This window comes from Ascaphus truei, unplaced genomic scaffold, assembly GCF_040206685.1.
Source record: "Ascaphus truei isolate aAscTru1 unplaced genomic scaffold, aAscTru1.hap1 HAP1_SCAFFOLD_1539, whole genome shotgun sequence".
NCBI lineage: Eukaryota > Metazoa > Chordata > Amphibia > Anura > Ascaphidae > Ascaphus > Ascaphus truei.
In genome coordinates this window covers 10,458-34,581 of record NW_027454427.1, presented here as the reverse complement: position 1 = coordinate 34,581, position 24,124 = coordinate 10,458, and the positions used below count along the sequence as shown (strand labels likewise).

General features: G+C 45.2%; 1 long non-coding RNA gene across 3 annotated transcripts in view; it reads right to left on the bottom strand.

Annotated features, from left to right (window-relative positions):
* Positions 1 to 10,490, bottom strand: part of LOC142476240 (uncharacterized) — a 38,392-nt gene extending 27,902 nt beyond the window's left edge. For 2 of the 3 annotated variants that reach the window (XR_012791465.1, XR_012791466.1), the window contains exons 1-7: positions 10,230 to 10,490; positions 8,772 to 8,891; positions 7,656 to 7,751; positions 6,108 to 6,211; positions 4,766 to 4,876; positions 2,248 to 2,367; positions 1,132 to 1,227 (exon numbers count right to left, since the gene is read on the bottom strand). This is a non-coding gene — a long non-coding RNA (uncharacterized LOC142476240). The remainder of the gene's footprint in view (positions 1 to 1,131; positions 1,228 to 2,247; positions 2,368 to 4,765; positions 4,877 to 6,107; positions 6,212 to 7,655; positions 7,752 to 8,771; positions 8,892 to 10,229) is intronic. The other variant, XR_012791464.1, reaches the window with a different exon arrangement.
* Between the last annotated feature and the right edge of the window lie 13,634 nt (positions 10,491 to 24,124).

The following is a 24,124-nucleotide window of genomic DNA, read 5'->3' as shown; positions in this document are numbered from 1 at the left end:
CCGGCTCTGAGTATAGGAATATATGCGGAGACGCAGAGGTGCAAGGAAATGGGAGGAGGCACGGTGAGAAACAGGGAGAGACCACAGGAAGATAGAGGGCAACAACTTCCACAAGGTACTTGTATGGGTATAATTGTTTGTATTTTGTGCAGAGGGGGTAATTTCAGATAAAATACAATTCTCCACCCTCTACGAAACAATTCCACTTTGTTCAGTAAGCCAGAAAGTCTTGGTCCCATGTGGACTGAATTTAATGCAAATAAGGTCCTTAATACACAAGTAAAGAATAAAGTTACTTATTCTCTACTGTAAGAAGTGCCACATTGCCCACTATTTGGGTCCTGTGCCCAGATTGTGACCATGCATGGCAGAGGTGAGATTCCCCCAACTCCAATTTGCTACACTCTCCAAGAGAGATAATTGTGATCAGAGGTGGAACTAGGGGAGGGTGTGAGCAGGGTCACTGCCCAGGGAGTAACCTGACCGGGGGCACGGAAATCTCATTTAGTGCATATGTTGCGGCACTGCATTGATTGACCGGTCAATCTGCACTGCTGCCTGTCACAGTGACATCCTGATCGGGCACTGTGATCAGCTATAGCACTGACCCAGGTGAGATAGTTCAGCACTTTACAAGGAGGGAACAGATGTTGTGGGTGACAGATGCTGGAGGTAGGCCAAGACTGTTGGCCAGAGTAACGTGGAGACTTACTGCACTCTGCATGCCCATCCTCTCCCTGACATCAGGGGAAGGAAGTGGCCCTGGGGTGTGTGTAGGTATGCCAGATGTCAGTGTATGCATAAGTAAGTATGCCTGTGTAGTGGGAGGTGTAGGGGCGTTAAGCTGGAGGACTTAAAACAGGCACAAAAGCACATAGATACCTCTGATTATACCGCACCAAATGCTGATAATATCATGCTGTAGCTGCACTTTACAGAAGATGATGCAGATGTCATCATTGGTTGGTGGGTTCATTAAATCAATCCATCATATCATAACCACACTGTGCATATGATGTACTGAATCAGTAACACCAGGAAGACATCTCCATGTTAGGAGTAGAGTTGAAGTTAACAGAATATGTCCAGCACTGTGGTGTGTAGCCCATAAATAATAATTGTGCACATTACCAGAACAACATACTGTCAACTGCAAGATCATTTTGCTGCTTGTAGCGTATGCTCATCCTGTACAGTGTTGTAGTAGATCCGTCTCTTCAGTGTTCACTGCAACAAAAGTAAGACATTGCATTAATATTACAGACGTTTGGGGGCTGAAATCTCACTTCGCTGCCGACAATTTCCCTTTGCATAAGATTCTTGTGATTATGTCAATGATGATCAATAACTGCATCATAACACAGCCGCTCTATACAGAAGATGTACTTGCTCTCATTGGTCATGGAGGTAATACGTCACACAATGTACAGATATAGCAAGGATTATTTCTCCCACTTGTGCATTATGGCATTATGATGGGAAATGTTGTGAGATTCTGCATTATCAGCATCACTGAATCTTTTGGAAATTAAGTGATATTCTATGTTTTAATGCAATATTATGGATGATCAGCCGGTAAAATAATAATAGCTTGCTGTATCTGTAGCCATGCTCTACCCATGATGTGCTGAACCAATGACTGCAGAGAGATTCAGAGTGGTAAACATGACTGGAACGCATCTCTGAATAATGGGCAGCAAAGCAGTGCAGAATAGGAGGTGAAAGTATTTAAAATGGAAGATCCTTAGCAGCTGTGTGGAGAGTAGACAGTACAGACTGACCAAGTAAATGGTAAAAGGAGTAACTTCAACATTACTTGGCTTTGTTCTCCACATTGAAGCTTTCCTCCTCTTTAAATCACTAATACTGATGCCATGTGTAACCTGTACTGAGAGTTATATAATCTACTGGCCTAGATGAAACCATATGATGCAAACAGGATCCATCCCACTCCAGATTCATAGAATTGAACCACCTCAACCTTTCATAACAATCACATAGAACTGCAGCTGTGCGCTACTGCACATGTTCTTGTTATGAATGGTAGTAGATGTGGTCCTTGGGTCTTTACTTCATACTGTAGCCACCCTCTACTCATGATGTATTGAATCAACGAAAACTTGCATGGTTCAGATCACAGGAAGGGGTAGAGTAGAGATGAAAATATTCTATGTGAAACCCGTAGCAGCCGGATTGTGTGGAGTCAATAAAACGACAAATACTAAATGGTAAATGAGAAATATACACATTGCTTATCTGTCTCTGTGTAGTAATTTTCCTTCTCTTCAACTGTCCTTCAAATTTTCTCTTTTGCAAGAAAAGGAACACATGGCTTCAATATTCACTTCTGTTCTGCAGTCATCCCTCCTGAAATAAAAGTTAAGCATTGCATTGTTATTATGATAATACATACAATAAACCTTGCTCCAAACCATTTGATGCAAAGCAAATCCACCTCCCACCCACAGCTGTGCTCCTTCTAGAGCATGCATGTCAAACTCCAGTCCTCGAGGGTCCCAAACAGGCCAGGTTTTCAGTAGGGATATCCTGAAAACCTGGCCTGTTTGCTGCCCTCAAGGACTGGAGTTTGACATCCTTGTTCTTGAGCTTCTACCACGCAAGTCATCCATGTGAGTGACACTGTACTGCAGTCCTGGTCTGCACACAATCTACTGAATCAATGACATCACACTGTAAAGGCAATCTACAAGATGTATTAGTTGTCCACACTTCCGAAATGTTACTTTTATGTCCAAATCACTTATTCCCATGACCTGATATTTGTATTTGTTATTTATAGGATTGTCACAAAGAGTTGATGAGGTCACCAAATGATAGTATGTAGAGAGAAAGAGAGATCTCAGAACAGAGCCCTGATGTATACCCACAGACAGATCAATAGAAGACGAAGACATGTTAGCAACAGAGATGGAGAATGTGTGACAGGAAAGTTATGATGAAAACCAGGATAGAACTGTGTTACGGATACCAAGAGAGAGTTTAGAATATGAAGGAGGAGAGTGATTGAGAGCATCAAACGCAGCAGATAGATCAAGTAGGATTAGTAGGGAAAAGTGACCTTGGGAATTTGCTTTAAGCACAGTCTGTAGAACGAGCTGTACGAAAGGCAGGTTGTAAAGGATCCAGGAGGGAATGTGATTTAAGAATGTTGACATTCTAGCAATTAGGAGACAAACAGCAGGAGGGATACAGGGCGGTAGTTAGTAAGGCACATAGGGTGTAGGTTGTTTCTGAGAAAAGGGTGACCACTACAGGCTTAAAGTAAGAGGGTAAAGAGCCAGAGAATAGGGAGGAATTGAAGATGTGGGTGAGAGTGGGGACTAAGAGATGCAGTAAGGTGTGAGGGGATACGATCTAGAGGGCATGTGGTAGAGGGAGAAGAGAAGATGATTAGCTTCCAGCTCTGTAAGAGAAGAAAAGGAGTCAAATGCAGAAGGAGAATTAGGTAGAAGGAGAGAAGGGGGAAGGGACAGAAGGAATCTCCTTGTGGGTGGCATCCACCTTGCCTCTGAAGTAGTCAAATGCTTGAGGAGAAGTGAAGGAAGGATGGCAAGTGTGAGGAGAAGGTTAGTGGAGGGAGTCAAATACAGGGAAAAAAAGACAGCGTAAATTAAATTTGAGTGTTGATGAATGTGAAAAAAAAGTAGTGTGGTTTGGCCCCAGAGAGCAGCTTTATACAGGACTGGAGACATTTTTACTGTAGAAAAATCAAATATCAATTGTGTGATTTCCTTCATAGGCATTAAGAACAGCGAGTGGAAGTGTGATGAACATGTTTGGGAATTTAGCCAAGGGTGTGGGCTAGAGGGACAAGTGTGTCAGAGCCTAGAGGGGGCATATAGATAGGAGGATAGCATTGTAAGAGTTAATAAGATTGTTAGTTTAAGCGGAAAGAGAGAGAGAGCAGAGAGGTTAGAGTAGATGTCAGAGGAGAGTTTAATTAAGCAGAGGCAAATCAGTGGGACAGGTAAGATGGGGTGAGGGGAATGACTGATTGTGAATGATGAGAGCAGAACAGGTCATGTACAACTAGAGCCTTGTTAGTCAGAGAACGGACATTCCAGATGGCATAGGAGAAGGGAAGAGAAAAGTAAGGAAAGGAATGTGGATTACATTAGATAGGTTAACACTCTTAGCAGGGAGGCAGAGGCAGGGAGGCCCGATGTGTATATGAGCAGGTTCAAGATTATAAGAGATATCCCACACATCAGCAAACATAGAAGGAGACACAGAGATAGGTGTAGAGAGAGACAGAGATAGCTCTATGTAGAGAGAGAGGGACGTAGAGAGAATGAGACAGATAGGCGCAGAGAGAGGGGGCGCAGAGAGAGGAGGCGCCAAAAGAGGGGGCGCAGAGAGAGGGGGCACAGAGAATAGGATATTAAAGAGTGCTTTTCATTGAGCAGTGCAGAAATAGCTGCAATAGAGGTCTGTACAAATGGTGCAGTGTGTAGACACATGCAAAGGTAGGGGAAGGAAAGAGGAGAACATGTGGATAAAAGCAGGAGTGTGGAAGTTAGAGAAATTAGAAAAGTTTAACAGAGGAGTGAGGAAACAGCAAGCAGAAAGAACAAGAGAGAGGTTACATTGGGATGACGTTCTGAGGTAAAGAGAAAATGCTAGGAGAGAGCTTTCAAATATTAGAGGACATGAATTGAGGGAGCAAATGTATAAATCAAAACCTGAGGGGGAGGTATAGCACGAAAGCTTGCACAGCAGATTATAGTCTTAATGTTGCGTGTACCTGTCAGGGTATTCAAGAAGTTAAATTCTCACAAGTGCAGAGTTCATGATGAAATGCTGAATCTAGTCCCCCTCCAATTTAATTTTAATATAACTTTTCCATTCTTCATTACTGCAAAAAGCAAACAAAACAAAACCACATTGCATTACTATTTTCAAAATGGATTGAATGGCATATTCAACAGTGACTGTGTGATGCCAATATTCCCCACTCACTCGTAGTGAAGCACATATTGTACTAGTGTTGAAAGTAGGCCGGTAGAGTCAGGTACGCAGTACTGATAAAACAATAAGTGCCCGTCGTAAGTACCAGCTCCGCAACAGTGCGGGCATCACATTAGTGACGTGGATGAACATATATGGATAAGCCCATATTAAGGCATCACGTGACCAGAGCCGTCACTGACTGGGTATACGTAAAGACGCAGGGAGATGCAAGGAAAGGGAGGGAGAGAGACAGGGAGAAGATGTGAAACGGAGGAAGGCACGGATGGAGGGAGTTCTTCCGAGCTTCTGCGGGCCTCTCTCTTTCACTGGTGCATGCCGGGAGCTGGTCCCAACATCCACAAAGTATGTGTGTATTATTGGTTGTATTTTATGGGGGTAGGAGGGTAGTGTGTATATTGTGTGTGTGGGAGTATTATATTGTGTGTAGAGGTGCAGAGGAGAGTACTAGATTGTGTATCTTGTGTAAGGGTGTTGTGTATATTGTGTTTGGAGCTATAATATTATTGGGGAGATTAGTATTGAGGAGGTATTATAGTGTGTATTGTGGGGAGTATTAGTGTGTGTATTGTTTGTGGGTGACAGATGCTGGGGGTATGCAGCAATCCCTGCACTGAGGTCCGAGGCGGCTCTGCATCGCTCGCACACACTGTGGATGACCAAGCATGTGCCCATGATAATCATGGCCTTAGAGGGATGAGTGGGTCAGAGCCTAGAAGGGGCATATATATGATGGAGGAGGGAGGAGGAGGAGGGAGGAGGAGGAGATGATAGCATTGTAAAAGTTAACAAGATAGTTAGTTTAAGCAGAAAGTGAGGAGAGGTTAGAGATAAGGGTAGATGTCAGAGGAGAGAGTTCAATTAAGCTGAGGTATCGAGTAGGACAGGGGTGAGGGGAATGAGAGGTGGTGGATGATGAGAGCAGAAGAGGTCATGTACAAATAGACCTTGTTAGTCAGAGAGCAGTCATTCCAGAGGGCACGTGAGAAGTGAAGAGTAAAGTGAGACATGGAATGTGGATTACATTAGATGGGTTAATACACTTAGCAGGGAGGTGGAGAGAGAGAGGCAAGAGGCAGAGAGTGGTGCAGGGGTTGAGGAAGAGATGTTGCATGTACCTTATCAGAACATTAAAGAACATCAATTCACACTGGTGCAGAGTTGATGATGAATCCAGTTCACCTCCAATTCAATTTTAACAGAAATGTTTCATTCTTCATTACTGAAAAAAAAGAAAAGTAAAAAACATTTCATTACTATTTTCAAAATGGATTGAATTCCCCCAACAATGACTATGTGTTACCAATATATCCCTCTCAGTCCCACTGCAGCATATACTGTACCAGTGTGAAAGTAGGAAGGTACACAGTACCGGTAAAACAATACGTGCCGGTACTATGCACCATATGAATTATAAGGGGATGTAAATCTCCCAGTCTCTCTCCATATCCGCAACAGAGCGGGCTCCGGTCAGTGGCATGGATGCCCATATATGGGTATGCTCATATTTGGGCATCCCATGTCACTGACCGGAGCCGGCTCTGAGTATAGGAATATATGCGGAGACGCAGAGGTGCAAGGAAATGGGAGGAGGCACGGTGAGAAACAGGGAGAGACCACAGGAAGATAGAGGGCAACAACTTCCACAAGGTACTTGTATGGGTATAATTGTTTGTATTTTGTGCAGAGGGGGTAATTTCAGATAAAATACAATTCTCCACCCTCTACGAAACAATTCCACTTTGTTCAGTAAGCCAGAAAGTCTTGGTCCCATGTGGACTGAATTTAATGCAAATAAGGTCCTTAATACACAAGTAAAGAATAAAGTTACTTATTCTCTACTGTAAGAAGTGCCACATTGCCCACTATTTGGGTCCTGTGCCCAGATTGTGACCATGCATGGCAGAGGTGAGATTCCCCCAACTCCAATTTGCTACACTCTCCAAGAGAGATAATTGTGATCAGAGGTGGAACTAGGGGAGGGTGTGAGCAGGGTCACTGCCCAGGGAGTAACCTGACTGGGGGCACGGAAATCTCATTTAGTGCATATGTTGCGGCACTGCATTGATTGACCGGTCAATCTGCACTGCTGCCTGTCACAGTGACATCCTGATCGGGCACTGTGATCAGCTATAGCACTGACCCAGGTGAGATAGTTCAGCACTTTACAAGGAGGGAACAGATGTTGTGGGTGACAGATGCTGGAGGTAGGCCAAGACTGTTGGCCAGAGTAACGTGGAGACTTACTGCACTCTGCATGCCCATCCTCTCCCTGACATCAGGGGAAGGAAGTGGCCCTGGGGTGTGTGTAGGTATGCCAGATGTCAGTGTATGCATAAGTAAGTATGCCTGTGTAGTGGGAGGTGTAGGGGCGTTAAGCTGGAGGACTTAAAACAGGCACAAAAGCACATAGATACCTCTGATTATACCGCACCAAATGCTGATAATATCATGCTGTAGCTGCACTTTACAGAAGATGATGCAGATGTCATCATTGGTTGGTGGGTTCATTAAATCAATCCATCATATCATAACCACACTGTGCATATGATGTACTGAATCAGTAACACCAGGAAGACATCTCCATGTTAGGAGTAGAGTTGAAGTTAACAGAATATGTCCAGCACTGTGGTGTGTAGCCCATAAATAATAATTGTGCACATTACCAGAACAACATACTGTCAACTGCAAGATCATTTTGCTGCTTGTAGCGTATGCTCATCCTGTACAGTGTTGTAGTAGATCCGTCTCTTCAGTGTTCACTGCAACAAAAGTAAGACATTGCATTAATATTACAGACGTTTGGGGGCTGAAATCTCACTTCGCTGCCGACAATTTCCCTTTGCATAAGATTCTTGTGATTATGTCAATGATGATCAATAACTGCATCATAACACAGCCGCTCTATACAGAAGATGTACTTGCTCTCATTGGTCATGGAGGTAATACGTCACACAATGTACAGATATAGCAAGGATTATTTCTCCCACTTGTGCATTATGGCATTATGATGGGAAATGTTGTGAGATTCTGCATTATCAGCATCACTGAATCTTTTGGAAATTAAGTGATATTCTATGTTTTAATGCAATATTATGGATGATCAGCCGGTAAAATAATAATAGCTTGCTGTATCTGTAGCCATGCTCTACCCATGATGTGCTGAACCAATGACTGCAGAGAGATTCAGAGTGGTAAACATGACTGGAACGCATCTCTGAATAATGGGCAGCAAAGCAGTGCAGAATAGGAGGTGAAAGTATTTAAAATGGAAGATCCTTAGCAGCTGTGTGGAGAGTAGACAGTACAGACTGACCAAGTAAATGGTAAAAGGAGTAACTTCAACATTACTTGGCTTTGTTCTCCACATTGAAGCTTTCCTCCTCTTTAAATCACTAATACTGATGCCATGTGTAACCTGTACTGAGAGTTATATAATCTACTGGCCTAGATGAAACCATATGATGCAAACAGGATCCATCCCACTCCAGATTCATAGAATTGAACCACCTCAACCTTTCATAACAATCACATAGAACTGCAGCTGTGCGCTACTGCACATGTTCTTGTTATGAATGGTAGTAGATGTGGTCCTTGGGTCTTTACTTCATACTGTAGCCACCCTCTACTCATGATGTATTGAATCAACGAAAACTTGCATGGTTCAGATCACAGGAAGGGGTAGAGTAGAGATGAAAATATTCTATGTGAAACCCGTAGCAGCCGGATTGTGTGGAGTCAATAAAACGACAAATACTAAATGGTAAATGAGAAATATACACATTGCTTATCTGTCTCTGTGTAGTAATTTTCCTTCTCTTCAACTGTCCTTCAAATTTTCTCTTTTGCAAGAAAAGGAACACATGGCTTCAATATTCACTTCTGTTCTGCAGTCATCCCTCCTGAAATAAAAGTTAAGCATTGCATTGTTATTATGATAATACATACAATAAACCTTGCTCCAAACCATTTGATGCAAAGCAAATCCACCTCCCACCCACAGCTGTGCTCCTTCTAGAGCATGCATGTCAAACTCCAGTCCTCGAGGGTCCCAAACAGGCCAGGTTTTCAGTAGGGATATCCTGAAAACCTGGCCTGTTTGCTGCCCTCGAGGACTGGAGTTTGACATCCTTGTTCTTGAGCTTCTACCACGCAAGTCATCCATGTGAGTGACACTGTACTGCAGTCCTGGTCTGCACACAATCTACTGAATCAATGACATCACACTGTAAAGGCAATCTACAAGATGTATTAGTTGTCCACACTTCCGAAATGTTACTTTTATGTCCAAATCACTTATTCCCATGACCTGATATTTGTATTTGTTATTTATAGGATTTTCACATGTATTACTACTGTGAAACGCTATATACATTAATAGTGCTATATAAATAAATACATACACATTTATATATAATAATAATAACAGCATGTTCTTTTAAAGCGCTGCTAGTTTTACGTAGCGCTATACAGAGACATTTTGCAGACACAAGTCCCTGCCCCATAGAGCTATAATCTATGACATTGGTGCCTGAGGCACAGAGGATATGAAGTGACTTGCCCAAGGTCACACACACACAAATATATATACATAAATATATACATATATATACACACACACACACACACACACACACACACACATATGAAAACTAACACAGAAAAAAAGAATCCCCTGAATAGCACTCTAACATACACAAATTGTATCAATAAAGGTTTATTAATCACATACACATAAATGGTTAAAATGAGGAGCAGTGGTGACCTACAAAGCTGTTATAAACTGAACCTTAAGGTGTGGGGAAAAATGCTACACTGCAGTAATAAGTACAAAGTATGTAAATAAAGTGTAGAGGCAAGAAATATATGGAAATGAGAACACTCAGACCGGCCGGTCAAGTACTACCTAAGTTGAAGCCCCCTGTGTGAAGTGCTTGTATGAAACTAGTGTATAACTAACAAGCAAATGCTTGTCCGGGGGCTTAACATATAGACAGTTGATAGATGTATTTGAAGTTGCATATTCTGTGCCGTGGATTAATCAGTATACTGAAAGCAACTGAAGATGGTACAGTAGCTGTGATAGGTTGGCCTCATAGCTCCTCCTTCAATGGAGGAATCGCCTCACAGAGCACTTAAATCCATAAATGCCCAAAGAAAAAAATAAGCATGCAGTACTTAAAGTGAAAGTAAAATGAGAAATGAAATAAAATAAACACACACATTGAAAAATCACTCACCCGACTGAGAGCGCCTTCTACAGAGCGCTGTACCACTGCTCAGCTAGCAGCTAAAACTGTCTCATTTTCCCACCATTGAAGTTTACACATGTCCACGCCCCACTCTAACAAGACGCTGTGTACGGAAGCTCGCAGGAGACAAACTAGTGAGAGAAGGTGTAGCTGCTAGCCACACTCCACGAGGTGCATTGTGGGAAATGTAGTTCTTTGCCTGCTAGCTTCTCTGACTGGTTACTGATCACGTGATGTCACTAGGGGCGGGATTAGTGTGTTGCAATGTAACGGCCCGGCTGTATGATTGTCACAGAAGGGGGGAGCCTGAGAATGTCACGGATTTAATTACACATGTAATGATGTAATAACACAGCCATGAACTAAGCCAGTATACATATGGTCATGTGATATTTATAATGCATTTATTAACATTATTGTGTGGATTTGGGCTGAATTAAACTTGTATGGGATTGTCACTTTAATATCACAGTACCACTACTGTTTTAACACTTATAATGACCTGATTACAGATTATTAGGGACAGACTTAAAAAGGCCTGTGTAAATATTTATTATAGAGTGGCCTCTTTACTTTATAATATCAGGGAGTATCAGACAGGCCTGTGTTTATTTTTAATATACATTAGGGTGACCTGACTCCAGATTATTGGCCTTTCCCTCTGACAAATGCATATTTTCCTATACTGTGTTAATTTTGTTAGAACAAAATAAATATTCATGCGCTAAATGACAGTACCAGTGTGAGTCCCAATAAGAAGTAGTGAGGTAAAAAACCATGGTACCAGCAACATATGTAACTGATGGGGAGGGTGCTAAAATATATGGAGTGTGGCGTCCTGATTGCTAAATGAGGTGTATTATATCATAAGTGCATATAACAATATCCCTCATAGCAATCTATTAAGAACCAACAAGAACTAGGTAGCACAATAATCAGTGCTGCAGTTATAGCCTAATAATAAGTATATATATATATATATATATATATATATATATATACTGCTGCGGCCAAGTTTATTCGAGCATTTGCCCGTTCTTGGCCGCAGCAGTAGCCTGGCGCGCGCCCGAGAGTGACGGGCGCGCGCCGAAGCAGCGGAAGAGCGCCCTCCGATCGGGGCGCTCTCCCTACCGCTGCCGGGTCCGCCGGGTCCCCCGGAACCCCCTGCCGCTGTCCCGCGATCGCGGGACACCAGGGCTCCCTCGGGGAGCCCCTGGACGCGCGTGCAGGGGGCGCACGCTCCCGAAGACGCGTGACCGCGCGTCTATGACGCGCGGCACGCCGAGGGGCGGCCACTAGCAAGCCGGGAAATCTCCCGGCTTGCGGTACCGGCCACACTCGAATAAAGTGTGTCGGTACTATATATATATATAATATATATATGTAACCCATATTCCCCCACCCAATCGCAGATAGGGTGCATGTGAGGGGAGCTATATGTATTACCCAGTGTGGTGCTTTACCTGTGAGGCTCACAGGAGGCCTGAGCCTCCGCCAATGAGAGCCTGGGGTGTATCCTCCTGAACAATACTATATGGTGCAGCGCCTCCACCTGTGATGGCTCCAAGCAGAGCGGGAGTTGTTCCTCACAGGACAATAATATAATATCACGCACACAGCATATAAAAGAACAGTGACTTTTCTAACAGTAACATAACTATGCATGTCATACATTAAGTGTCTCTCTTCTAGGAGACACAGTAACTCACGTGTCTCGCAGGATGCAACCCCTCACCGTGTACCCACACCATGTCCAACTCCCCACACCACAACCCCACCCCCAAAATAAGGTATGTGTGTGTGTGACTGCACAGCCACTATGTACTGATTTATAGTTGGTGCACTTATGGATGTTACCTGCCGAGCGCTCCAGCGCTAGGACCTGCAAACAGACTTCGCAAAGGATCCGACGGTGAAGATACGTCAGGGTTACCTTCCAGGGCGATCCCACCCGGTTGGTTGCTGCTGTGCTTGAAGAGGTCTGATCCTAAACCTCTGTAATGGTGCTGCGACAGTCTCTGCTTCCTTCACTTCTCTCTCTCTCTAAAGTGACAGGTTCCTGTACTAGGGCCTGTCCCTGTGACCACCCACCCTCACTAGTGGGAAGTCAGGGCCTCAACTCTAGCCTGGGGATTTCTGGCCTAGGGCAGAATCTCGCAGCTCTCTGCCCACCTTCTTTCCCCCTTTGTCCCCTAAGTCTCACTCACTCATGTGCTTCCCAGTCTGCTTCCTGACTGCACAAAACAATGTATCAAATTCCCTGCTGCAGAGAATCTGCAAGTCTCAGTGGCTGGTTGGTTGCAGGTGACAGGGAACATAGGGCATTCACCAGAGGCTGCTGGGGGATGTAGTCCACTCAGAACCTCTTTCCTATGGGGACTGTGTGCGCGGTCTCTACTGCACCTGTGCAAAGCTGTAGTGGCCACCGCTACACATAACTGCACCTGCGCAACCTACCAGATCTCCTGTACACTTGTAATGGCCACCACTACCCTTGCCAACCTCTGCGTATTGCGCGAACCTCGCACCAAACACAACATGGCCGCTGTGGCTATCTGCGCATGCTTGAGCATCAGGGCCCCCGACGGCGCCGGCACAGATAGCGGCGCCAACTGGGAAAAGTCGCCATCCCCTTCCCCCACTGCCACAGGGGTAAGGCAAGGGGCAAAGGAACATCAGGGAAGCCGGGAGTGGCCCCCTTACATATATATATAGCCATAAAACACATCCACACCAGGGGAAGGAACAGCACAGATAACATTCCAAGAGACACTGTTTTTAAGTTTACCTTTTGCTTCATTCATTGTAACATCGCCGGAAGAAGAGATCAGTGTATCTCGAAAGCTCGCACAAATAAAAGCATTTCGTTAGCCACAGAACGGTATCATCTATTTATTTTTTTGATTATTGAAGCTCGGCTAACACGGTACTGATACCTCTACATATATATATATATATATATATATATTGTGGTTGACAAATCACCCAAAAATCTACTCGCTGAACAAAAAAATCTACTCATCACCTAGCCCCGCCCCAGGCCCGCTTTAAAAAAAATTGAATAAATTCCTAGTAAGAACAACATTCGTTTTTGACATGTTTATTTATTGTATTACATTATACTACAATTAGTCCTTGTTAAGAGTGTGTGTGTGACACAGAGAGAGTGTGCGTGTGTGTGTGACACAGAGAGTGTGTGAGACACAGAGAGTGTGTGAGACACAGAGAGTGTGTGAGATAGGGTGAGGCAGAGGGTGACAGGGTGAGGCAGAGGGTGACAGGGTGAGGCAGAGGGTGACAGGGTGAGACAGAGAATGACAGGGTGATACCGAGAGATACAGAGGTTGACAGGGAGAAAATGGGTGACATGGTGTGACACAGGGTGACAGGGTGAGACAGAGGGTGACAGGGTGAGACAGAGGGTGACAGGGGGAAACAGAGGGTGACAGAAAGTGAGACAGAGGGTGACAGAAAGTGAGACAGAGGGCGACAGAAAGTGAGACAGAGGGAAACAGGGTGGGTGACACACACACACACACACACACACACACACACACACACACACACACACACACACTCTCCCTCTTACACACACACTCTCTCTCTCCCTCTCACACACACACACACACACAGACAGACATCAAACCCCTCCCCTCTGCGAGAGCGAGGGTCCGCCCTCACAAATTCCTCTATGCCTCTTATCAGCGGTGCAGACAGGAGATGAAATACAGCAGTGACCGCACGACCCTTCTTTTGGCGATGTTTACATATATATACTGGTAATAGTAAAAAGCAGAACAAATAATATAAAAAGGCAATTGCTTGCTTGGGAAGTAGCTTCTGCTGGGCCCAATTTGAGGAATCCCTTGTCAGTAGGGCCGCCAGCAGAAATCTTGGGGCCCAGGACAAATGCAAGGATCAGGCCCCCCTTCCTACCCCATAGCACACCTACCATGACATTTTTTTTAGGGCACAACTTTTACTCAAATGGTAGTGTTGCAAGGCCTATTTCACACCTCGCAAACCCCCCCCATTTTACACTTTGTAGGCCCTCTCTATTTCCCTCCCTTTTCCCATGTATTTTTCTTCCCTCTGTCTCACCTCTCACTCTCCCCCGCCATCAATTACCCAACTCTCCCTCTAAACCTACCCCCCCTCACATGTATTTCTTACCCCTACTCCCTCTTTTCCTCACTCTCTCTCCCCCTCTCTCCTCTCACCCTTCCATCAATTACAACACTCTGACTCAATTCCCTCTCCCTCACATAATTCCACCCACAAAATATATGCCAAAAAAAAATCACCCCAATGCAAAAAAATTCCCACCCCCAAATACATACAAAAAAATCTGCAACCCCCAAATTCACACAACCACCCACCTCCCCAATGCACATAAAACCCCTCCAATTCATATAAAAAAAGCCCCAAGACATATATAGAAGCCCCCACTCCCTCGCAATACGTTTAAAAACATATGACTACTTCCTGTATCAGGAAAGGGATTCCCTGGGCCCGCAGTAGCTGGTCTCCAAACAGCTGACAAAGCTCTGTGATCATACAGGATGCCTCTGCACAGCCTAGGAGTGCTGCAGCTAAGGCAACGGGTTCTAGCTCATGCTAGCTGGTGGCAAATGCTCCAACACTAACTCGTAATGCATTTCGCCACTAGGTGACTTCATCTGAGATACCCCAGATGGGGAACAGCCCCCAATTTATACACTGGGAGTGCAATGTCTATAGATGGTGATTGGTGCAAATAAATTCAGTGGTATAACACTATATGACCTAAGTTTACCTCCTCCCAGCATGTGAAATGGGTAGACTGTCAGCTCCTGGGGTAAAAGATATTTTAAATAAATATAATAAAATAAATAATGGCATAAAATTGACATGAATAAAAATACATATGAATGAGCTCAAACATCCTCAGCTAGGGAAAACTCAACAATAACATTTTAAGAGAGGTATTATTTGGTCCTTGACACTTTGATGCCCATTTATTAAACATACAGGAATAATAATAAACATAAAAGTGCAAGTAATTATGGGTATGAATATATTTTTTAAAAGCCATAATGAGAAAAAAACTTAATGGTTAAAAGTATTTTTCTTTTTTTCACCCAAGTGTTTTCATTATAGCACTTATAGTGCTAGTGAAATCCATATAGGAACTAAAGTTAAAATAATTTCAACCTGTTCCAGGCTTTGGGCCTAGAAAATCTAATCACCCCTTCACATAACAAAAGTGGGAAAAGTTCATAATGCTCCACCTACTTAGAGAATATTAGGGGATCTTATGAAGATATATATATATATATATAGATATATTTGCTGGCTGTTTTGTTCAATAAATGGTTCATTAAGCATAATATAATCTCAAATTCTAATTTTAATTTTATTAGATTGTATCGGTGTCCCTGTATTCAACAGTTTTTGTATGCTTGCAATACCTATTACTTAATGGGCATGCATTTTAAATGACTCTTCAGATTTACATAGGAACCGCTGTACATCTCTGACTATAGTGCTCTTGAGCCCTTGATATCCCCTTATCAGAATATTGCTTGATTCGGTTTATCACCTTCCTGATAGCTACTGAAAGGACTACAAATCCCTTGACATTAGTGCGCCGATGTTCTAAAAACTTTTTGCACATTGTTCGTTTCGTATGGCCTACATACACTGGCGACACACTTTATTCGAGCTCGGCTAGTCCCACGAATTCGGGTATACCCGGGTGTATTGAGGTTTGTGACTGTTTTCTGCCCGAGTGCATTGAGGTATTTTCCAGGCAGGGATTGAAGCATTTTATTCCCGCTGGCTGCAATACTGCACAGTATATATATATATACTGCATTACAATTCATGAATTTATGCCATCTGGTAGACACGCAAAGCATTGCAGCCTATTAAATCCTAATCATTATCATTTCACAGATCAGCCGCCCGTCAGCCAGGCATGAACCCAGGCTGGGAAGGCAAACGCAACGGGGCTTGTCAGAGGTGAGGAGCGGCGCATTCCAGGTATCTGCCAGGTACATACTGGGTATTTGCTCGAATAAAGTGTGTCGGTGCAGTACATCCCAGTTAGGCAGCGCTTATAGTAAGTGCGACGCGATGGGAGCAACGCTGGCGACTCAAAATTTGGAGCCGGGGAAATCAGATTTTTCAGAGGCTGTCGACACATGTGACAGCTTCTGAACCAATCAATGCCCATGTCGCCAGAGACATCCCCGAAAGTTAAATTATAACTTTCGCGGGTGACGTCACACGTCGCTTCGCCAGTCGCGTTGCTGGCACTATAAGCATGACCTAGGGGAGGGCCCAGGAGACTCCCATACAACTCTGGAGAGTTTCTCTTAATTAAGGTAACTTTCCACTATGTATCCTGTTCACAGCAATGCAGTACTAACTACATTTAAGCATGTCTGTAAGATACAAAAGTTAACCCATCATGCACCTTGGCCTAGGGAGGATTTGTTCCTATTAAGTACACCCAGTTTGGCAATGATTTTGGATGTCAGATTATAAATATGCAACTCAAATTTTAAATGGGAGTGAAACCAGATGCCCAGATATTTAAAATTAGTGACACTTTAGTTGGCTTCAATTAATTACTGCATTTATAAAATTCTGCAGAGCATCTAGTAACCTTGTAATATTAAGAGATGGCAGCCTTGGTATGTTATGCCTCTTTTTTCCTGTACACCGCAAAGGATTTTGTGGCCTATTCTAGTAACTCTGAAGTGAGACAAACCACTTCTAAATAGCTCTCTTTATGTGAATTGGCCTACTTTGCTATGCTGTAAGCCAGGCCTGCACAGCTAGAGTCCTCGAGAGCCGCAAACAGGCCAGGTTTTCAGGATACCCTAACCCTAACTTCTTTCACTGCAGCCATTGTAATCAGACACTGCTAATGGAGGGTATGATACATTCTCTACCACTGAAAGAATATACATCTCAGTGGTAGACGGCTGATAAGAAGCTGTTTCAGTCTGGTTCTGCCAATTCGATCGGTTTAAAAAATCCTCCATTTTCAGGTCTATGTATGTTGATCTGATTTCTTAGGCTTTCAAGACGTTATAGCAGTCCTGTTTTTAGTGCTCATTCTCTCCCCCTTTATCTCTCAACTTTTCTCTCTCCCTTTATCACTCACTCCCCCTTTCTCTCCTTCTATATAACCCTTGCCTCACTTCCCCTGACTCAAACTAATCAATCTTTAATCACCTCTTTCTACCTCTTCTCCCTCTCCCACTCCCTTCTCGCTCCCTTCTCTCTCACTCTCCCTTCTCTCCATTTTTTCACTCGGACTCCCACTGGTATTAGTATCTCAGATTTATTTTGATTTTTGGTGTGCAACATTTTTCCACATTACATAGCACTTGTGAGCAAGACATCCAGTCCAGCCACTGCTGATGGGACACTGTTCTTTCACTGATCGCTATATCTGAGCTATTGGGAAACAATTTTAAACACTATTACATTCTCTGCTCTTTCTCTCAGCTGCTATCTCGGTCATTGTGCCCAGCATATGGCGTCATCAGGCATATTAATGCTTCCAACATCCCAGGAGAAAATGGTTATATTGTTTTGAACAAGGGGCCTATTTCTGATGACTTATTCCTGAATTAGTAATATGTGTCATATATCTTGGCTCAATCAGAGGCTTGGTTGAAAACTGAGCCCCTGATGGAACCACATGTGCTTAAGGTGGGATATCCTGAAAACCTGACCTGTTGGACAGGCTTGAGTACTGGAGTTGAGAACCCCTGCTCTAACATTTATCTTCCTACCAGTACATAGGTAATTTCAAGAAATTAAACAAAAAAAGGTAGAAAAACTTTAAACAGGAAAATAACCATACAGTAACTTGTAAACCTTGAGAAATCTTAATAGGGTCATGTCACACTGAAAATATAGTATTCCCAGGTCCGACACGAGGACTACACGTTTAATTTCCTGAACGTGTATGCTCCTGCCACCGGACCCCTGAGAAGGCAGTTCTTCGTCAGAATGTCTGAATACCTGGAGACAGTCGACACGAACGAATACGTGGTGCTCGGGGGTGATTTTAACTGTACCCTCGAGGCTCGGAAAGACCGGAATGGTCCGGAGCCACACCCGTGTTCTGCGTCGGCCTTGCGGGAGGTCATCACCCGCTACTCCTTGGTAGACGTCTGGCGAGAACAACATCCTGAGGCATCCACTGAGTTCACACATGTTAGGGTGTTTAGGGGTGAACGGATGTCCTGGTCCCGGATAGACAGGCTGTATATTTCCAGCCACAGCCTGTCGCGAGCCCAGTCCAGTGCCATTAGGCTGGCGCCGTTTTCGGACCACAATTGTGCGTCCGTGACGGTGACGCTGCTACCTGCAGCACCTTCAGCCGCATATTGGCACTTCAACAATACTTTGTTGGAGGACAAGGGGTTTGAGACGTCGGTCCGAGACTTTTGGATGGCCTGGAGAGGTTGCAGGTCAGACTTTGCCACGTTAGAGCAGTGGTGGGACGTGGGCAAGGTTCATCTGCGCCTCGTGTGTCAGGAGTATACCAGAGGTGCCAGCAGGCAGCGCGATGCTGAGATCAAGGCCCTCAGGGAGGAAGTGCTCGATCTCGAGAAGAGGCTGTCTGTGGAAGGAGACCAATACCTGCAGAGTATGTACGTGGAGAGGAAGTACGCTCTCCGGGACTTGGAAGATCGGAGAGCTCGGGGGGCGTATGTGCGATCCCGCATCCACTTCCTTCGCGAGATGGATCGCGGGTCGCGACTCTTCTACGCGCTGGAGAAAAAGAGGGGAAACCGTAGACATATCACCTGCTTGTTGGCAGAGGACGGTACTCCTTTGACTGACCCGGAGAGCATCCGGGACAGAACCCGGAGATTCTATGTAGATCTTTTCTCTCCGGAGTCAATCCAGCCAGATAAATGCAGGGTCTTATGGGAGGGGCTTCCCACGGTCAGTGAGGATGGAAGGGAGCTGCTTGAGTTACCTTTGACCATGGCCGAGCTCTCTGAAGCCCTCAATCTCATGTCCCGCGGAAAAACGCCGGGTCTGGACGGGCTGACTGTGGAGTTCTTCAGGTTTTTCTGGGAGATGCTGGGACCTGATTTCACCGAGGTCCTAGCCGAAGCCCTGGAGACCGGTGAGATGCCCCTTTCGTGTCGGCGGGCAATACTGTCTCTGCTGCCGAAGAAGGGGGATCTCCGCCAGATTTCCAACTGGCGACCGGTATCACTGCTCAGCACGGACTATAAGATCGTAGCCAAAGCGCTTTCGCTGAGGCTCAAGTCCGTGCTGGCAGAGGTGATTCACCCCGACCAGTCCTATACTGTCCCGGGCCGGAGTATTCATGACAACATCTTTCTGGTCCGGGACCTGATGCATTACGCACAAAGGACTGGTCTATCACTCGCCTTCCTGTCCCTAGATCAAGAGAAGGCGTTTGACAGAGTGGATCACCGTTACCTTATGCAGACCCTGCAGGCGTTTGGCTTCGGCCCACAATTTGTGGGCTTTCTCCAGATGCTGTACGCCTCTGCAGAGTGTCTGGTGAAGATCAACTGGTCCCTGACGGCACCTTTTGTGTTTGGTCGGGGAGTACGTCAAGGGTGCCCCCTGTCTGGGCAACTGTACGCGCTGGCCATTGAGCCCTTCCTCTGCCTACTGAGGAGGAGGCTCACCGGGCTGGTGCTGCGGGAACCTGACATGCGGGTAGTCCTGTCGGCTTATGCCGATGACGTGCTCCTCGTGGCCCAGGACCTAGATGATCTAGAGCGGGCACAAGCGTGCCAAGAGGTCTATACTGCGGCCTCTTCTGCTCGGATCAACTGGTCCAAGTGCTCTGGCATTCTGGTGGGTCCCTTACAGGTGGACTCCTTGCCCCCCGCGTTTCGGAATGTCTCGTGGGAGGGCGATACTCTCAAGTATCTGGGAGTCTACCTGTCTGCTGCGGAGGTCCCGGCCCCGGAAAACTTCAGTGATCTTGAAGAACGGGTCGTTGCTCGTCTGGGGTCATGGGTGTATCTGTCGAGAATGCTTTCCCTCAGGGGAAGAACCCTGGTGATTAATCAGCTGGTGGCCAGTCAGCTTTGGCACCGGCTGATAGCCATGGGTCCGACCCCCGAATTTATCAACAAGATCCAGAGGAAGTTGATGGATTTTCTTTGGATAGGGAAGCATTGGGTCTCTGCGGGAGTTGCGTGTCTCCCTTTGGAGGAGGGTGGACAGGGAGTGGTGTGTGTTCGCTCCCAGTTACACACTTTCCGCCTCCAATACCTGCAGAGATACCTATTCGCAGATCCGTCTCCGCAGTGGTGCCAGCTGGCAACCAGTTTCTTTCGCCAGCTGCGCAATATGAGGTATGATCGGCAACTGTTTATCATCAGGCCCGAGGGTTTAGGTAGAGACCTCTCGGTGCTGCCGGCATACTATCGGGACTTACTTAAGGCCTGGAAACTGGTCTCCGCGACCAGGAAGGAACAGGCGGTGGGGGTTGATTTCCTCGCCGAGCCCCTGCTGTATAATCCGGCAGTGGGGGCTCGGATGTTGGATTCACCCTCTATTTGCCGCCGGCTAATCCTGGCGCAGGTGACCAGAGTCGGGGATCTCCTGGACTATGGGCGGCGATACTGGGTAAGAGCAGAGGTGCTCGCGCCCCGTATGGGTCTGCGTACTGCCCGCGTCCCTCGTCGCTTGATCCAGGAGATTACGGATGCCATCCACCCCGACTCACGCACCTTCATTGAGGGGTTATTTCAGACCGGAGAGCCTTGTCAGCCTATCAACTTCAGCTCTCCGGATTTTTGCGTGGAACCGAAGCCACGGCAACCCCCTCGGGCTCTTCTTTCCCCCAACCTCAGCAAGTTGGGGGATATGTCCCCGGCGTGTTTCCGCGGCATGCCGAGGAAAGTCCTGTATTCTCTTGTGCTCCATATAGTGCATTACCTCGCCCTTGTCACCCGCCCAGACACCATCTGGAGGCGGGTATTCCCTGCGAACGAGGGCGAGAGACCCCGGTGGAGGGAACTCTATTCATCTTTGGTTCCCGGTCCCGCCGGGGATTTGGGTTGGAGGGTCCTCCACGGTGCACTGAGCACAGGAGAGTATTTGGCACACTTCACGGACTCCCCCGCCGCCTGTCCCTTCTGTGGCGAGCGGGAGTCCGTATATCACATTTATTCGAGTTGCGCTAGACTGCAGCCCCTCATGTCCTTCTTGAGGAGCCTTCTCCTGCAGTTCTGGCTGGGTTTTTCCCCTCAACTTTTTATTTTTGGGTGCCCAGTGTCCCGGAACGATAAGCCTAGGGATCTCCTGGTCAACCTGCTCCTGGCATTGGCTAAGGTAGCCATTTGTAAAACCAGGAAGCAGTGTTTGGAGGGGAGGGTCCCAACAAACATCGTGGCCATGTTCCGGGCGCTGGTGCACTCCCGTATTCGGGCAGAGTACTCGTACGCCGAGTCCACTGGGACGGTTTCAGAGTTTGCCTCCCAGTGGGCGTTAGGCGGGGTGCTTTGCTCGGTACCCCCCATCAAGGGTTCTTCAGAATTAACCCTTCTGTTTTAAGTGCACTTTAGCAGTGTACTTGTTGGATTCATTTACTTTTTTGTTTGACTGGTTTTTTCTTTGTTCTACTTGGTAACAAGTAGAATTGTTGTTTAACTGAATTGGCCGGCTTCGCCGGCCAATCAGTTTCAAACCAGATCAAAATAGGTCTACCTCTTCTCCCTCTCCCACTCCCTTCTCGCTCCCTTCTCTCTCACTCTCCCTTCTCTCCATTTTTTCACTCGGACTCCCACTGGTATTAGTATCTCAGATTTATTTTGATTTTTGGTGTGCAACATTTTTCCACATTACATAGCACTTGTGAGCAAGACATCCAGTCCAGCCACTGCTGATGGGACACTGTTCTTTCACTGATCGCTATATCTGAGCTATTGGGAAACAATTTTAAACACTATTACATTCTCTGCTCTTTCTCTCAGCTGCTATCTCGGTCATTGTGCCCAGCATATGGCGTCATCAGGCATATTAATGCTTCCAACATCCCAGGAGAAAATGGTTATATTGTTTTGAACAAGGGGCCTATTTCTGATGACTTATTCCTGCATTAGTAATATGTGTCATATATCTTGGCTCAATCAGAGGCTTGGTTGAAAACTGAGCCCCTGATGGAACCACATGTGCTTAAGGTGGGATATCCTGAAAACCTGACCTGTTGGACAGGCTTGAGTACTGGAGTTGAGAACCCCTGTTCAAACATTTATCTTCCTACCAGTACATAGGTAATTTCAAGAAATTAAACAAAAAAAGGTAGAAAAACTTTAAACAGCAAAATAACCATACAGTAACTTGTAAACCTTGAGAAATGCATCTTAATAGGGTCATGTCACACTGAAAATATAGTATTCCCAGGTTTAACCCTTGCATTCATCAGCCAGATATGTTGAGTCTTTAAGTTGCATTCATTGTTTTGAAATAGACTTGGTATTTTATGTCTCTTTTTTCCTGTACACCGTAAAGGATTTTGCGGCCTAGTCTAGAAACTCTGAAGTGAGACAAATCACTTCGAAAGAGCACTCTAGATGCGAATTGGCATGGTTTGCTATGCTGCAAGCCCTTCTCGCATGTCCAATCTGTATCTAAAAAGGCTTTGTACGAAGCTGTTTCAGTCTGGTTCTGCCAATTCGATCGGTTTTAAAAAATCCTTCATTTTCAGTGTATGTTGATCTGATTTCTTAGGCTTTAAAAACATTAAAGCAGTCCTGTTTTAAGAGCTCATTCTCTCCCCCTTTCTCTCTCCCTTTATCACTCACTCCCCCTTTATCTCTCTCGATATGACCCTTGCCTTACTTCCCCGACTAAAACTGCCCCCTCTTTAAACACCACTCTTTACCTCTGCTCTCTCTCCCTCTCCCTTCTCTCTCCCTCTCCCTTCTCTCTCATTTTCCCTTCTATCTCACATTCCCTTCTCTCTCACTTTCCCTTCTCTCCATTTTTTCACCCTGACTCCCACTCTATTTCTTTCACTCAACCCGTCTCTTGCTCTCACACATACTCCCAAAGAGTAACCCTAGAAAATACAAGAGATATCTAGAAATCTAATTGCAAGGTAATAAGTCACATTAAGTGAAATGCACAATGGAATAGTCCCCCCCTTTTTAAAAAAAAACGGTAGATTCCTTACATTTTAGCTATTTGCACTTCTATATTTGTAACACTGGTAATTGCTATAATAACACTGTTACTTTTTTTTAGTTTGTACATGCACACACACACAATTAAATGACCTACTGTATCTCAGTACCTCAGATAGACACAGACACACACACACGCCTATGCAGTAAGCGTTCATAAGCCACTTATCAAGCACTTAATGCCTACTGCTATTCAGTAAGCAGTGATAGTGGGTGATAAGGCGGGAAGGTTGGAAGAGATCACGTGCCACTACATGGGTATTCTGAAGTATACACAGCGTGAAGTGTTCGAATAAAGGCCGCTGCTGCTGCAGCTGTACATTCATATGTGCAATAATGAAAGAAAAATCAATGGCGTCTATCCTCATACAATGAGTTTTGGATTCAAATAAGGCATTTCATAGCACAAGGAGAAAAACATATTAGTTAGTAATTTTGCATTTAAAATGGGAAATGCTCAATAATATAATAATATAATTTATAATAATATAATATAGGTCCCTGCCCCATGGAGCTTACAATCTATGTTTTTGGTGCCTGAGGCACAGGGAGATAAAGTGACTTGCCCAATGTCACAAGGATCTGACACCAGGAATTGAACCAGGCCCCAGGCTTCAAACTCTCAGTGCCACTCAGTGTCTTTTACTCACTGAGCCACTCCCTCTCCACAAGAGTGCAAGAGTGCAA